Source organism: Melitaea cinxia, chromosome 14, assembly GCF_905220565.1.
Source record: "Melitaea cinxia chromosome 14, ilMelCinx1.1, whole genome shotgun sequence".
NCBI classification, from domain to species: Eukaryota; Metazoa; Arthropoda; class Insecta; order Lepidoptera; family Nymphalidae; genus Melitaea; species Melitaea cinxia.
The window spans coordinates 7,519,427-7,535,098 of NC_059407.1; the positions used below are offsets into that span (position 1 = coordinate 7,519,427).

Below are 15,672 nucleotides of genomic sequence, written 5' to 3' on the forward strand. Positions count from 1 at the left end.
GTATAATAAACTTATCTGACTTTAAGAAAAAAGATAATGGGTACATAATTATGTAAATAATTGTTCATTATTTGTCACGATCAAAAAAATAAAGTCCGGTAAATATTTCGTACAAAAATAAGGCAAACTATTTATGTAAATAAGTAAGTGTTTGCTCCAGAATTTATTCATTTGAATCACATTTATTAATCTCAACTATAAAGGACAATGACATACGCAAGAGCAATAAATAGTACAATGAAGATAGACATAAGAGTACTTTAACTCGATCATAATACGAGTAGGTATGTGCAGTACTTAGGGTCTGTTTCACCGTTTGTGGGTAACGCTATTTGAATATTTGACTATTTTATACTAAAGGATTGATTTTTCAACGGATGATGGTTGAAAGTTTTGATGTATTATTCTTTTTTACCATCGAATTCCACTGCCCTTTATGAGATATTTCTGTTCACCAATAAAGTTGTAGTTTATTATCCGAGGTTTATTAACAAGTCCTATTGGTATATTGTTGTTGTTTAAAAACTTCTTATTTATTGTAGTATGAACACACATGTGTGTATGTGTGTGTATGTACGTATATGTGTGTGTATTATATGTATGTATATGTAAACAATCTATCTATGTAGGTATGTATGTATGTCTATATTTAGTTGTTTCACATTATTTTTTATAAAATTAAAATCTACACCTACACCGTCAGTATATCTTCTCCTTTGCCCTAAGGCCGCCTTTTGTACATTTTTCTACTAATTATTGTTAATGTTTCTTGTTTATTATATTTCTTGTTTGGTGTACAATAAAGTGTAAAATAAAAAAATAAATATATTGTACCTTCTGCTGTTTAAGTCTACTCGCAACTTATTTGCAGGATAAACTTTATCTACCACCGGTAAAACAGGCCCTTAAACTGATTAATAGAAAGTATAAGAGCCATAGAACCAACCACTATGTATTTATTAACATTAATTTACTTGATTTACAAAATTGCTCAATCGTTATTTTTTTTATTTTTTGTGTAAAGAACTATATTTCCATCGATCAATATTACTTATTAGGTTAAAAAGATCTTAGGACAAAAAAGATTTCTTAGAAGCTTCAAATGTTAAAAATATTTTTCAGTCGTAAGACGTAATTAAAATAAACAAGGTGTAGGAACCAAAGTTTTAGATATTACTACTCACTAACATTGCTAACCTTTTTGGTCCACTTATTGTTATTTCATTAGTCGTTTTGTTTAACCGCTAACCAAAAACAATACCCAGATTCAAATCCTGACAAATTTCAATTGTTTTTTATACCGCAATAAGTGGAGCGATCCGGTCAAGTAGAAAATGAAAGACAAATAGAACTTTATTCGATACACAAAATGCTAGTCAATTTATAAAGTAACTTAACTAATACAGCACTTTAGCGAAATAAATAATTACATTACCAATGTTAAGACTATGTATGATAAATTAATTCATATTTCGTACTTTACATTAACTGTGCCATAACACAGAGAGCCGGTAACCACATGACATCGTATTCCATGACTGACATCTGATTCAATTCGTTAAAGTTTGTATAGAGGGTTCAATAACTAAGCGTTTTCATATTTATCATACAAATATTTCATATTTTTTCCTAACGATATATAGATAATAATCTAATAGATATATATTTATAATAACTTTATATACCTTAAGTTTTCCCTGAAATCATTAAAATACTATTGGCCGTATAAAATTAACTACCATATTGCCAGCTTACACAATACTCTTACATACATAATTATGGAGCCAGTAAAAGTTATTTAAAAATTTTAAAAATTTAAACTAGTTTTCTATCTCGGTTCATAACTCTTAAAAGTATCTATATATATTTATACTATCTCCTGCCGATTCATTAAAAGGGGCCATAAATCGTAAACGGTAAGTTTTATAAAAAGTTTACGAGAAAGAAACGAACGTGCTTTAGAGCACACGACCTAAGTAAAACTTCGTTAGCTGCAGCTCTCTCAGTAATATACGAAACGTAACTCTATTTCTATCTTCACTAACTTATATCTTGCATATCTATGCGAAATTATAATATGTCATACATATATTTTGATGAAGCTAAAGTAAAAAACAACTATGCTAGAACTACTTAACGTTTGACTCAGAATCTGACATATAACCTGTATGTAACTGAGCGTATTATCGCATTAACGAGTTCCGATGTTTAATTTTGTATGTAAGTGTATACACACCTTGGCTACACTATGTAGCATATATGACATAAGAACGTACATGTTAGGTTGAGTAGCATGGAAGTTTGTATGTACTGATTTTCATTAAAACTTTTCTTTCTTTAAACATTTATATTGACAACACCTTGGCGTAGTGGAGTGTAGTGGACGAAGCAAAAAGCTAACTCTCTGGCGGTCGCGAGTTTGATCTAGCGCGTGACTATCTTTTTTACCGACTTCCAAAAACAGAAACTTCAGAATTTTTGATTGGGTGGACCGATTTCAAGACTTTTTTTAAATCGATTGGTGGTGTGTGTTATTTGGTCCCATTTAAATTTATTTGAGATCTAACAACTACTTTTTGAGTTATATCTAACAATGCGTTTTTACTTGACTATTTTTTCGTCGACCTACGTTGTATTATACCGCATAACTTTTTATCTATTCCGCATAACTTTTAATTTTTAATTCAATCGAAAGCTGATATTTATCATGTGGTCACATTTAAATTTCATCGAGATCTGACACTCGTTTGTTGTCAAATATAAAAGAAATATTTTATTTTAATTTTATTTAAAGGAATCGGTTAAATAAGTTTGAATGTCGTTTCTTTCTTTGTCGTTTCTTTTTCAGATAGGTTCTTATATTTTAATTGTTCGTATTTTAATGTATAAAGCAAAATTGTAAAATAAAAACTTTATTTTTTTAGAGCAACACATAGTTTAATTTTCTGGTACAATTCTGAGTATTTAACGAGTGTCTTACTACATTTGTGTGAAACTAGAAATCAATCAGTAAAATTAAAAACCTTCTTTGCTATCTGCGATTGTTATATTACGATATTAATATGGTTCACATTTTTCTTCTCAACTATGAGGATGTCAATACAGGACTATATAACGTATGAAAAAAAAATATGTAAGCTGATCATGTGAATGATTGAATACTTCGATTTAGTACTGCAACAACAATGTTATCAATTTACATGTCAAATTTATCGACAGTTCTGATAATGCCAATGCGATAATATTATCTTTTAACTTTCGATATTTATACATATTATTATTTTTCCTCTTAAAGTAGTATTGCACTTCGTTAGTATTTTAAAAATACTGAAAAAAATAATTAAATATTTTTTATCATTCTTTATGAAAAATCACGTCATATTTTTAACCTGGATAAAATGAAACGTGTACTGTTTGCTTTGTGCTGGATTAAAAAATGTATGACTATTCTATATGTAAATGAGAACGGTTAATAAAACGATACATATATCAAAATATGTTTTCTCAAAAGTTGGTTCTGTTTGATTTCATCGCGAACTGACAACATCCAAACAATTTAACTTATAATTTGTTAAGTTTGTGTTACTATGTATATTTTTACAAAATTATAATTTACCTATAGCTTAAAACAAGCCTATAGATATAACTGTTGTTAATTTTTTTGTCTTTTTTTTTAACATTAAACCAATTTTTAGAACTTTTTAACTTACAATTAGATCATTATACAAAAACATTATTTTAAATAACGTACAAATAAAACATTATACTGACAAGATCATATAATAGTCGAAAAAAAGACATAAATCATCCACGAAAAGCGACTACAAACGTGAAAGGCGTCGAGATCAAATAGTTTTTAGAGATTAACAACATACACCTAAACAGACATAACAAAAATAACCTTTTTTTTAACATAACTTTAAATTTAAATTAATTTCTGTAAAATTTAAAAGACCACTTCTATATATACCTACAAATGTTGAATAGGTCTCGATATTAGTTAGAACCCTTTAAGGGAATGCATGAAACGTAGCCCAAACCGGAGTCGATCTAATAATTGTAACAGCATCATTGTACCATTCATTATTCAACATATTATTTCACGGGTTGGTTACATTATAATTCTACCCACGTCTCTGAGATGCCTTTACAATGGGATAAATTAAGATTAATGGAATCGATTTCTGAATAAACGCCGTATTTGTAATACATAGATTTATTTTTTTCCCACCAGATAAAAGAAGTGGTTAAACCAGTTTTTTTTTAATTACCATTTACTAAAATCGTATTCGTAATTACTATAAATAAATACAGATTGTATAATTTATTAGTTTTTATTTAATTTTTTTCTTTGTTTACAGATTGAAACTCTTGGCGAAGCATTGACCGTAAGTATCCACAACTGTACGATTATTTTTAACTGTAATAATTATAATTTACGTATTGAAAAGCGTGGGAAATTACTTTAATATATAAATAACTACTGACATAATTAAACAAAACAATGTGAGAACCGATTCTACACTCCTATTAAGGATTTAAGTCAACTGTGAATAAAGTGATATAATAGGCGTATTGCATGAAAAAAACCTTAACCTACACGATCCTTATATTTTATTACACGCCATACAAAGACGAAAGTAATGAAATTACGTTATTACGACATCGTCAATATTTATTTTTTAGTGTTGTGAAATTAGATAGTTTGATGCAATTCTACTGTAGTTAAAACTTAATGTACAGCTCGATATACACAGCGAGTAGATAAGTACCTAATGTTCCTTTTCCGAAAAAAAATAAAAAATAATTATATGGGTTATTGAAACCGCTTATTGATAATGCCACTACAAAATAAAATATTCGCTTACAAAAAATAAAAGTGGGCTCAATTAGGCAGCCCCTATACACATCACACATTGCAAATCGATTGAAATATAGTACTCCTGTTTTTAAAGCAGTTAAAACTAATAATATAAAAATTGTTAGGTACATCAAAGTTACGGTCTAGGAAGATGAATTATCCAATCAGCTGTGCAAGGTGCTTCCTTGTATAAGCTGTGTCTACATCCGGGTAAAACGTGGTACAGTGGCCAGATTTCATGCACATGTGTGGGAACACCACCCCCTCATAAGGTGCAGCTGCGACTGTGGGAATACGACGAGATGCATCAATAAATAGACTCGATTCTCGACGCTTGATTGATAATTAGTTTAGTTAACAAAGACGGTACAAATAATATAATTGTTAATGTTTTATGCTTAAAATGAATATCAAGAAATACTTTATTCATGAATAATCATCGAGTGGAATTCAAAGAGCCGATAAGTACAACGAAACTGAATGAAAGCCTTTTCTTCTATAAAGAAAAAAAGGTTATTTGCTTGTACAATATATAAATATTACATTTGAAATTCAGGTATTACTGTGTAACATTGAAAATCTTAAATTTGATATATTATACTTATATGATAAGAGGCTGCCAACGGCGTGAAATATAAATTCTGCCGAATAGAGGCGGCAAGGAATTCAACTAGCTCCTCGAACACTTTTGAAATTTAAATGCTGTTAAATTTATAAAATTTAAATTGCTATTTTATAAAATAGACTATGTAGCCATTTCAGATCATAAAATATGGTTTTTACTGCCACAGGAATGTGCTTCCTTATCTAATATATAAAATTCTCGTGTCGCGGTGTTTGTAGATAAACTCCTCCGAAACGGCTTGACCGACTCTCATGAAATTTTTTGTGCATATTGGGTAGGTCTGAGAATCGAACAACATCTATTTTTCATCCCCCTAAATGTTAAGGGTAGTCCACCCCTAAATCTTTTCTATAAAATTTTTAGAAAAATATTTATTTTTTATTTTATTATGATTTGGCGTTAAAAATAGATACAACCCTAAATTTTCACCCTTCTACCATCAACCCCTATTTTTAAATAGCGTTTAGCGGCAAGACAACGTTTGCCGAGTCAGCTAGTACCTATATAATATAGGTAGATTTGTATTTTCCTTCATCAGTTATAAGTATGAAATGGCAAAGGAACTATTATAACTAGTTAAATAGTGTTGTAATTTATCATTTACAAACGAACAAATATATCTTCCCCTTGCATGTTGCTTGATTGACATGTCAATTACATCACTGACACCAAAAAGTGCGACAGCAATAAGTGTAAGATTTTTTTCGCTTCATTTGATGCAACGGTTCAAATTTATTAGTACTGCAAAAACTATAAGAAGTTATTACAATTCTACATTCGCGTCTTTTAAAGTCTCGTCATTAAAACTAACAGCAGAAGTAAACGGGCGATAAAAAGACACAATGTTTTCGTGTATTCGTCATTCTCCATTCAGTCGTCTACGTGGGCATAGTTTCATAATATACAAAATAGACAATGGAATCCATAGACAAAATGACTACAAGCTTGAAACACCGCAGTCTGTGTGTAAACAATGGATGTGGGCCAGCGACAATCTTAAGACATTCGAGACTTTTTAGCTATGAACTTTTTCTATACTTACTTTACTGTAAACAAAAAGAATTTTTTTACTAAATAGGTGTAGTAAACAAGTTTTTATTTTTATTTTATTTTTTTCATTTTATAATAATAGTCTATATGTACAAATTTTAATATGAAAAAGAAATATACGATTTTATAAGTATATTAATTTTAATCAGTTCTCTTAAATGCCAAACATCATTGTTGGTTTCTCATAAATTTCAAAATAGATACTCTAAAATTAGTTTTATGTTTATTGCTGTTGATGTTTTTATACGTTCATTAAAGCGGCCGTATTAACAATATCAACGTCATCTAACACCCACGAACTTGTAGAAAAAATAAATGAGAAAGCTGTTACAGCCGGTATTTATAAATGATCGCTTTTACTAAACATCTAAAACTAACTTGAATCTCTATTTTGATATTTAGACATGTACAAATAGAGGTCATGTTTATACTTTTTACTCTTTTAATTTAGTTATTAACAATTCACAACTTAAGAACTAAATGTTTACAGATAGTTTTGGTATAAATCATGTCCGCGTGGAATTGTGCCAAGAATGCTGGCAGCATTTCCCCGTTGAATCGCTATGCCGATTTTCTGGGCAAAAAATGCCAAAATATGTATAATATGTTGTATAAATAAAGTTATATATATTTAGTTATTATACAATAACAAATATTAATTTTGTTACGATAAATCTATGCCTGTATTTGCTTAGACTCACTTTCATTAATTTATTACTTATAAATACAAATGTAATAATATTTTTTTTCGCCCGGTGTAATTTTACAAATTAATGTACATGACTTGTACTTTATTTAACTTCTAACAGTTAGATAGTATAGATTATGCGTAGGTAAATATTTATACAAAGTACAGAGTTCACAGAAACAAAGATCAGAGAACAAGATACAATCAATTTGCTTATTCTACAAAAGTTAATTTTCAAAGAATAAGTTACGCTTCTTGAACATAATGAGTCCGAACAAATTTTATTGTTCTAAGAAACAGACGATGGTATGGCCGTTAAGCATTTTATCGCTATTTGTTTTTTGATCAAGAACAATACGAGTGAGGATCGGTAATCAAAAAATCATTTTCAAGAACCGTTCGGTTGTTTTTAATGTTTTCAATAATATCTAAAAACCAAATGTTACGAATCGTTGTAATTTTTCCTTAGACCAATTCCAAGTAAGTAAACACTTTTTTGTTTTATTTTATTTATGTGAAATTAAAAATTGTAATAAAGACAGTTACATGAATATTAATACTATTGAATACTTATATAATATAAAATATATATATATAAATCAATGCCATTTTTCGTTGTAATTTTATAACTCAAGAACGGGCTCACCTATCCGAACCAAATTTTTAGTCTTTGTTCGGACTATTTAGAAGATGATAATTATGTGTGAAGTTTGCACAAAATCCGTCGAGCGGTTCTTTATTTATCACATTTTTTGTAACATCATCCTTTTGTAATGGAGATTTTTGTGTCAAATTGAAACTTTTTTTAAGATGGGGATTGTGCTGTGAAATTTAAATTTTTTTTAATGTTGACAGTATAAGCATTTTGTTATGTGATTAATGAGATCATTTAATTTTGGACGTGCTTCGATTAAAGCACTTAATTTTATAATTATTGTATTTGGAGAGGTGCGTTGCCATATGTACTCCAACGAATAGCAAAAAAGAGGATTGCCGCACGCACATATATTGATTTGGCTGGTACATAAAATAACTCCTGATCAAATCGATAACGTTATAATTGAATTTGGAGGAATCATGTTTTTCATATGGCCAACTTTATGTTGCCTGTTCCAGAGCCGTTTGTTTATTCATACTCAAAATGGAAAAACAGAAAATATTGTTTATCCAAATGTTTTGGATTAAGTTCTAAAATAGCTAGCAATTAATAAAATATTTTTTTGTATTATTAATAAATGAATTTGATGTAAAAAAAATTTTATTATTATTTCACTTTATACGTAGCGAAGCACGTACCGGGCCGCTAGTACTTATATAAAAATATTGAACATTATACACAACACTTGATAAAAAACTAAAATAACTCGGAATGTTTTTCCGAAGTCTCTCAACCTACAGCAATAATTCTTCACCGAACGTGTGTTATTTTAAGTTCATGATATCATCGACTACTTTGATGTTTTGTTCGTATTAAAATTATAATCCCGAACGTTTTTATCCATCACAAACAGGCGTACACGTTTAGCGATCGTGTTTTGGTTATTTCTTTGTATTGCGAAAAAACCTCGTGATTTAACTTTGCTATCACAATACCAAGTCATAAAGAAATCCATTCAACGTTTCATGAATATTGCCTAAAAAAAATAAACAAACATTTAAAAAATGCGTTGATAACACAAAATTTAGTTAAAACTCTAGCAAAATGAAAGTAAGACATAATTAGGGAAAGCGCGATTTACATAGTTCTGGAATTCTCAACAAAACTAAGGAAATGTGATTGAATTTTATTCTATTGATTGATTTTTTTTTCTATTACACGCTAAATAAACAAACTCCGGACAAATAAGTACTATATATTTGTTTAGTAATGTAAATTAGCTCACACACATTTTATATCGATCGAGATTACTTGTTTTGGAAATGACTTTTGTTATACACATAAAATTGATGTTACATTTTGAAACAATGAAGACCATGAACCTATTTATAATGAAATAGGCTTTACTATTGAATTATATCCATCATTAGCTCGTTGCACGCTGAGTGATGGGCATAGTTGACAGTAAGTAGGTCGGATATTAGGGGACTGGAATGAGAACGATCTAGTGGGACACTCACAGTGCTATCCCAGTGACTAAGGAACGTAGGTCGTCATGGAATTAAATTATAACACTCGAGCCTATAATCTCCCTTGCATTTCCTTATTTATTATTGCTTTAAGAATGTTTTCTATTTCGTATAAACAGACCCTCTAGACACCTAACCTATTGAAGGAAGTCCACTAACTTGTTGCTTTACTACATATAAAAACTATGTTATGAGTAGCAATACCAAAAACTGGTAGGTGAATACTCTGTGTATCTGTCACTGGACTCCTACTTCCCAAACGGACGAACATTTACATTTTATAAAGGTATCTCAAGAGTAGTTCACTTCAAGTTGTTCTCTTCTCTTCTCTGGTACAAAGACTCCAATAAATTGTATTGTAATTTGTAACTCAAATTATATTTGGGTAAACGATTAGATGAACTTTAAGTCAACATGCCTCATTGTTATGACTAGATCGCAATATGTTACGGATTAAATTATTCACTTGGGGTTAACATTCTTTAATAAATAACGAAAGCCGCAAAATTGTCATTTAATAGAAGAACAATGCAAACATTTTGAAAGGCATGAAGATAGAGCATTTTTACTAGACTTCTTATGTAAATATTTAAAATCGGAAAATTTTATTTTACACTATCGTAACGATATTATATATAAACATTGATTAAATATAATAAACAAACCTGTTACAACAATAACTATCAATCTGTTACTCAATTTATTAACAGAATTACGACAAGTTATTTCAAAAAATAGGAACTTCAGTACGCCACATTTCATAGAATTTTCCATAACGACTGACAAATCTGATAAGTATCGGAATTAAACGTCGATGATACTCAAAGGGCGTCTAATAATAGATAATATTGAAAGGAAAATAACAAAGTCATTCATTAGTTTGTTTTGATACCGACAGTGTTGATAACATTCTCGTAAAACTTTCTATTTAAGTAGAAAGCACCGATGCCATAATTTATCTCAGAATCATCATTCGTTTACAATTTACATTATTGTAGTATTTTCACTCATTTACAATTTATTTATTCGTAATAATGTACTTATAATATTTTTGAAGGTGTTAATCGAAATTCAGTTTTAACTTCGCAATTAAATTTGAAGTTAAATTACAAATTTTCGTTTCAAGGTAACATTCGAGTATTGTGTTATTTTGAACAATTTAAAAAAAATGATTTGAATCATCTTTAATTCAATATTTTATTCATAATATTTATCAAAAAAAATAATTAACTTTACAATACACTTACAGTGAAACAACAATACAATGCATCAGGAGTACATTATTTCAATGAAAACAGAACTACGATAACATGAAAGTACAAATAATCAATAACAACCTCTAAAATACCCTATTTTGCAAGTCAGTTAAATCTATAAACACTTTAATATATATGCTGTATGCCATTAATATCAACAATATAAATATTTTGATGTATTTTGAACATAAATTATGCTGTCGGAAATTATAGAACAGCTCATGCTGCAAGGTTATCTTAGTTACTGTGAGTGCAGCACGGAACGCATAACATATAGTACATTGTAGTCTTACTGATAACGCCCTAATGAACAAACTAGAAACGTCTCTATCCGCCAGTTTATTAGTTTTATAATGATATGTAATATAACGTAACTTTATAAGCAGCGATGTATTTTTAAAATAATTGGAGCGAGAAATCATTTTATTTTTAACTAAAGTTTCTTTGATGGAAAAACTGCTACAGCTAGTTAGTATAAATGCTTAAAAGAGTTAGCTCCAAGTTTATTTTAAATTTGGAAAAACAATAATACAGAGGTTTTTTTTAAATAGACAAAAACATAAAACCTAATTTATAATTTATTTGAAAATCGCTTTTAGACACGCTATAAACTAATTCGAAATCCTTTTTTTTTAGCGTAATGGCCGATACCTTCTTCAAGGTACATTGAGCACACCTGTAAAGTCAGATCCAATAGTATTGTCGCACACCGTTACTTAGGACCTTGACTATACAGTAAGATCTCCCGCAGACAAGACTCTGTCTCGTCAGCTGTCTGAACGTACAACTATACAAAAACTACATGTTGTCCTTATACTATTAAACGAGCAATTCTTGTATGTATATTATTAGATTCAGATGTCCAGAGGGTGGGGCCACTAGATATCTATCCGATAACTGGTTGGAACCGCTACGGGTACGCGACCCCGGACTACTCTAGCTGCTAGTGTCACACACCCCTCCCCGTGATCCGTGGCACTGGTATCCGTAACCCCAGATCCTTCTCTCACATAAATCCTTCTCACCTATCCTTCTTCTTACCTCAAATTTCCCAAGGAGGGTTGATGTCAGGCAGGCGGCCGGTCGTAAAATATACAAGTCAAATCACATTACAACATGAGCTTGGGAATTAGAGTATCATGTTGTGCCGACCCTACATAAGTGGGATAAGGGCAGGAAGATGATGATATTATTAGATTCAGATTATATATATATATATATATATATATATATATATAATCTGAATAAAATATATATATAATAAAAAATAAATATATATAACATCTGAATCTCGGAAACGGCTGCAACGATTTTCATAAAATTTAGTATGCAGGAGATTTCAGGGGAAATAAATCGGTATAACTAAGATTCATTTTTAGAAAATGTCGTTTTTCCCTGTTTTTAGGCCATGAAAAAATGGCTACAATAACGTTAGAATACGAAAGTAAATTTCGCAATTGTCAACAAAGTTGTAATAGCTCAAGGTCCCGAATCGACCGAAAAGACCATGCTTCAAATCCCCATGTTTCCAGATTGATTATTTCTCCCCTGTTTTTCTAATTGCACTCGTTATTTTTTATTTAAATAGCCAGTTCATATTTTTTATTATTATGTCGGTAAAATTGAAAAATATTATTCATATGTTACCAATATGTAATTCGTATTTAAATATGATTTCCAAAAAACACGATTTAATAAAAATACCGAGCTAAGCTCGGTCATTCAGATACTATCATATCATGACTCCTTCATCAATCATTGATGTTTTTTTTTTCTTCTAAGTATTTGCGTATTACGTTATATTTCTTCGAAACGCATTGGAGAAGGGAATGTCACTTGAAAGACCAGTATGCTCAATACTTATTTGTAATACATCGTCAAATCAAAAGTAAATCCATTGATCTATACAAACAAATCTTTAGTCTGTAGACACGTTTATACTTTTTGTAGAATCGATCTTGCAATATTCATTTGAAGGTGATTTCAATTCACAACGCTCTGCGAAACGTTGGATAATAATTTTATCAGTAGTTAATTAAATAATTTGCTTAACTATTGGGACATGGTTGTAGTCTTGTGTTATTCGAATATATACCTACACACAGTTGGATCACAACTCCCGTATGGTAAATGAAAATAAAGATTTTGTGTCTACGCAGATAAATTGTTTTAGATGTATAAACTACAATACATTTTTTGTATTATTACTATTTTCTAGAATGGTAATCTTTAGCACTATGAGCTAATAATTAGTTATATCAATAAAGATAACGAAATTATTATTAGGTTTTGCTAATTTTAAAATTTCAGTATAAAACTTATATTGGCGTATGTAAAATTTATATGTAATTTCTCGAACCGGTAGCCGCATATATTAACCTGTTCGAAAACCGTGATTTCCAAACGAGATTACACGTTCGTAAACACGGCTATTTTCTATTAGATTCAACCGTTTTCACCTCAGATCGAATAACGTATAAACTCTGTGTGCTTTGTCTATAGCTTACTATGTACGTGGAAAATCAGACATTTAAAGTTTCTTAACTTCTGACATTTAGGTCTTTATCATTTTCTTGAATTATGTTTTAGCATGCACCAGATACTCATTATAAGCGTTATAAGAAATAAATTGTAAATAAATCTAAATGTAATTTTAAAACATTTGAAGTTATTGTTTTTTAAAGTAAAGGATTATAAGACATGGACTAAGAGCACTGTACTTTATATAAATTATGTCGTGTATATAGCTCGTAAGTTTTTCGTTGATATTCAAAACAAAAAATAAAATATTACAAATATGGTATCATGCTACGCCATTGCGGATGAGCATAACTTAGCGTGCCACAAACTGTCTGCAGTGTAAGATGTATATCATCGCTAGTACGAACATCAAAATAAACTTTCTAATACTTTTAGTCAAAAGAAAACAATTTATACTATATAAGTAAATGTATTACATAAAATCGCTAATAAGAAATTTGGTTTAAATTTTATTATGAAATAATTAAATAAAATTAAACTATTAAATAAAAGTACACGAATGAATATTTGTGGTAAATAGTATACACAAAAAAAGGCTCATAAAAGTCTTTACTTGTTTTAGTTTGAGGTCACATTGTAAGATGACGCGTAAAACATGATACATGAAAGTTTCCTAGTTTTAAACGACCTAACTCGATTGACATATTACAAGAGAAATTTGTGAAAACTAATCACACTTTGCGTTAGGTCAAATAGATATTTAAGGATTTCTTCAATGTCTAAATATCTTAAAATACAAGATGGTTTTTATTTTTTTACTTTAGCAAGCCTCTTAATCGAAGACAAGGAAGTAGTAAATAAAATCATAAAATAATTGGACTACTATCTGAATTCAAAGTGGGAGAAACTGTGCGGGACCTCTAGTCTAATACAGTAATTCAAGCAACCAAAAAATGTAATATAATTTTGTTTGCAGGCAAACGAAGAAAAACCGACTTCAATTATATCGACAAGTAATACAACGTAGGTATTAGATGAAAAAATAGTCAAGTAAATACGCATTATCAAAGATTACTCTAAAAGTTGTAACCAGATCTCGATGAAATTTCAATGTGACATGATAAACATCGGTTTTCGATTAAATTAAAAATCAAAATCAGTACACCCAGTAAAAATTTATGCGGATTTTCGAGAGTTTCCCTCGATTCCACTGGGGTCCCATCATCAGATCCTGGTTTCCTTATCATGATACCATACTTAGGACATCTCCTTTTCAACAAAAAAATAATTATCAAAATCGGTTTATAAACGACGAAGTTATTCCCGAACATATATATATATATATATATATACGGTCGAATTGAGTAACCTCCTTTTTTAAGTCGATTAATAGTTTATCTTCCTACAAGATTAACTATAGAGTTGTGAATCCTGACACAGTTATACGATAGCGGATAGTAGACAATCGGATCTTGCAATATATTTGAGAACGCAAACCCTACACCGCCCTGTAATGTATTGGGTTACTCATGTTGAACTGTAATTGAATAGACTATGCAACTAATATCAGTAATGTAATCCAGTCATCATACTACTACATATATAACTACAACCAACCAACAAAAACCATGTAGATTTATTTAGATCGCTCGATTTATTGTTTCTCCTTACGTTAATTCCCTTATAAATTAGTTAATAAAGGTAAAAGAGATTAATTACTAAAAAAATATTTACGATTAGCTGTGCCCGCGACTTCGTATGCGTGGAATTTAACAAAATAGTTATAAATAATCAAAATAGTTATAATATAAAATAAAATAAAAATAGCCTAAGTTACTCCTTATTACATCAGCTATCTGAAACGGCTGGATCGATTTTGACGGGGCTGCCAGTGAAAGCCCCGTCAAAATCGATCCAGCCGTTTCAGAAATTAGCCGAATAAACAGTCAGACAGACAAAAATTATAAAAAATGTTATTTTTGTATATACGCCGGCGTATACATACGTATGAATTTAGTAAAAATTGTTTTTATATTGAATGAAACTACTACGTGTATTAATCTAAAAAATGTTCCCAATAATCTAAATAAGGGTTTTAGGTCAAGAAAAAATTAGAAAAGTTCCCCGTAGAATTGTAAAAGTCGTTTAATCCGGTCCAGGATTATCGTAAATATTAATTTTAAAAAATCTTATGAGAAAAGCACTTACTTTTCCTCATGGGTTTACCCGAAATTGGTAAAGTCTAGTCTTACATCGACAGCAACTCACACGTCACTATCTCAACCACCTACAACAATGACTAGTTCCGGTATAACAGGTCAGTGAACCCGTGCTTTATACATAATAACACACATGTCACATCACTTAGATTTCAATGAGTTTATTACAAGAAAATGTAGGATAAAAAAGTGTAATATTAACACTTACAATGGACTTCCAATCGACATTATTTTGCCTCTTAACAATGCCCATGGCCGTAAATGGAAAAGAATTCTGATGAAGCTTTTCTTGACGGTTCTTTCTTTGAGAATTCTGTGACGGTTATTTTTCATTATCGAAAAAGGAAATATAGTATTTATCTATT

At 29.9% G+C, this 15,672-nt stretch overlaps 1 long non-coding RNA gene across 1 annotated transcript in view; it reads left to right on the forward strand.

The window, feature by feature from the left end:
• LOC123659569 overlaps positions 1-15,672 on the forward strand; it is a 57,320-nt gene that overhangs the window by 25,049 nt on the left and 16,599 nt on the right. Inside the window, exon 2 of the long non-coding RNA XR_006744035.1 lies at positions 4,362-4,388. This is a non-coding gene — a long non-coding RNA (uncharacterized LOC123659569). The remainder of the gene's footprint in view (positions 1-4,361; positions 4,389-15,672) is intronic.